The following is a 3259-nucleotide window of genomic DNA, read 5'->3' on the forward strand; positions in this document are numbered from 1 at the left end:
GGGAAAAGGTGATGGGAGGGGAGTGGGGTGACAGAAGGGAGGGCTGACTGGGAAACAGGGCAACCAGAATATATGCCATCTTGGAGTGGGTGGAAGGGTAGAAATGGGGAAAAAATTCATAATTCAAAGTCTTGTGAAAATCAATGCTGAAAACTAAATATATTAAATAAATTAAATAAATAAATTTTAAAAAATCAAAGAAAGTTATTTGTTCTCATTATTATTGATAGTGGAAGTGGTCTGTATGGACTCCACTTCCTCAGTACTAGATATGTTTTGTGAGAAAGTGGAAATGCACTTAAAACAATTAAGGTACAAAGAATGGCTAGCCCTGACTGAAAGCAAAACTAGGAAATCTATGATCAAGGTAACCTAGTTTTAAATAAAATATTAGATTAATTTTTAAGATATCATAAAGACTTAAGGAATCCAACAAAATGCAATGGATAATGGATGTTTTTCCTACAAAATGAGGCAACCAAAAAGACATTGACAACCAATGACTGATTACTCTTTCATTTCTGTAAAATCTTTGTGAGCAAATGGTCTATGCACACATAAAAGATGTCCTTGATGAAAACATTGATAGGAGTGACATTAGAAACTATAGAATTGTTAAAACTTTGTCCTCAGCATTCTTTGTGGTTTCTCCTCAATGTCAATGATGGTCTGCTCAACTTGATCAGCAGAATACCAATCATTACATGAAATAACTGCTTAATAATCCTTTCTGGTCTAATAAAAATTAAGAATTTGTACACTTTAAGGCCACTTTAATCCAGTCTCCTCTAATTCATAACTTTTAATAACTTGGGCAGGGCGAGGGCTGAAAAAAGTTTACTTTTATCCTATCTAAAAACAAAAACAAATGCTAAGCAATTCTCATCTACTTATGTAAGCAGGTCTTGTGCTTAGCAACATTTTCTTAGATTAATTTGTTAGTGTAAAATTCTGTAAAATAATGACACTGCATTTCCTAAAATAAGATGTTGTAATTTAGCCTTTTGAAAATGTTTGTTGTCTAGTCCTCTCACCCATAAATCTGAATTAGTGAGATTTTACTATATAGACATCAGGCCAATTTACTCAGAATCTGATTTTCGTTTTCATTTTGAAGAGACCTTGGAAAGGCCCAGCCAAATTTAATTGAATTTATTCTGAAGCATTCAACTCCCAAATTACTACTGGAATTTCTACATCCTCATACTATTTTCACACAACTAACAGAAGATAGATGGGAGCCACTTCTGTGGATGAACTGTGTAGATTGCACAAAAGGAAGATGACTGGATGTTTGAAAAACAAATCTTAAAGTTAAATAATCCATACTTCAGAACTATGTCAGCCCTGACTCTGTTGTTCTTAAACATATTTCTATGAATATTGGGGTCATTTTTCTATGCCTTTTCCTTTATGGACTGTATAGGTTCAGGCTGGGCTATTTGGTATCTGCATGATCAAATATTTTATGACATTTAAGCTTAAACAGCATGCTATTCCGAAGAACTGCAATTCAACATTTTCATAAGACAACTAATAATTCTCCTGCCTTAATAGCTGTGAAGAGCAAATGATACCTCATGAAAAATCTGGAGATGTGATTTTTTTCAGCAGAAGAGCACATGGCTAAAAGCATGCTTTTGTTCCCATAAATAGACCCATTTTCTCTTCAGCTATCATGAAGGAAAGTTGGTAAAATAAAGCTTCTTTGTCTCGTGACTGTACATCTGTTGCATATTTTCTCCCTCCTGTCCTAGTTTTTCCACTTGTGACCTAATAATCATTTGCACAGCTATGAGGGAGGCAGGTTCCAGGGGATTCTGACACACAGATGCAGAGGCTAGGAATGAAGTAGCTAACACCCGAATTCCACTTTCTACAAATGCTTTGAGTTATAAATTGAGAAAACAAGTTGGTTTTTTCTTTTCCTTTTTTTCTTTTTCACCTTATGTGTTTTTCACACTTATGGGTTCCACAGGATATCAGAATATGCAATTATTCTATCACCTCCCCTGCTCCCCCCCATCTCCATAATGGCTGTAGGATCTAGCTCTAGTCATAGAATCAAGAGAATAAGGTTCAAATCCCTGGCCTCTGACACTAAATTTCAATGTGACTCTGGGACAGTCACTTAATCTCTGGGGAAAGTAATTTTAGGCCTTCAGGCCTCCATTTTCTCATCTGTAAAATGATAGGTTTGTATTATATGCTGCCACAGGTTTTCTAAGTCTATAATTCAATGATTCTGTGATTTCTGTGTCCCTCAGACACCAATCTCAAGCATTTATGCCCCAAATCATAGATGTATAACTTTTTAAAAATGTCATCAAGTAAATGGCCATGCTTAGTGCATCAGTGAAGGGAATTTCCCCACTAGGAGTTTCCTTAGACTGATGAAATCACAGATCAATCTCCAATACATAGTAATTCTCCCCTGGATGTAAAGTCTGGGCTCCCCTAAGAAGAAAGGAAGACTGGGGAAAATAGTACTGTATATCATCTTTCCCTGCAAGTTGTGGGAGTCAACTGAAATGAGAGGCAGTGAAAATTTGCATAGTATCAGATGTCTGTATCCACATGCACAGACATTGGATAATGAGCAAAATGAGAAGAATTACTTAAAACAGGGAGGTTCATTGAAATGTGACTCAAGACTGGAATACAGCAATAGAAGGTTATACATTATTTCACAAGGAACACATAAAATAATAGATCCTAGTACACAAAGAATAGATATTAATTATGAAGAAATGTAGGAACCAGAGGGTACAAACACAGATCATAGGATCAGAGATTGAAAGCTGAAAGATCATCAAGTTCAATGTCCTCATTTTACAAATGAATTAACAGAGGCCTGTGGAGGTGAAGTGACTTTCCTAAGATCACACGGTTAGTGAGTATCTAAGGTGGGATTTGAACACGGGTCTTCCTGACTCTTAGTTCAATATTATAGCCACTTCACTACACTACTTTCATAAACATGATGAGAAAGAATTTGAATGAAGATCAGTAAGAGGCAGAAGCAGGTGTTATATTGTGGTACCTTTCACTGGAGATCTTTACTCAAAAGCTAGATGATCAGTTTCTAGGGATGATATAGAAAGGGGATTCTTCTTGGGTATGGGTTAGAATAAATAAGCTTTCATGTTCTCCCAATGCAGAAGAAGTATGGTAGAGAGGACAGTACTAGGTCTGGAGTCAGGAATCCCCGGATGCGAATTCCACTTCAGACACCTACTAGTTGTCTGACAATGGAGAA

This window comes from Trichosurus vulpecula, chromosome 9 (genome assembly GCF_011100635.1).
Source record: "Trichosurus vulpecula isolate mTriVul1 chromosome 9, mTriVul1.pri, whole genome shotgun sequence".
NCBI lineage: Eukaryota > Metazoa > Chordata > Mammalia > Diprotodontia > Phalangeridae > Trichosurus > Trichosurus vulpecula.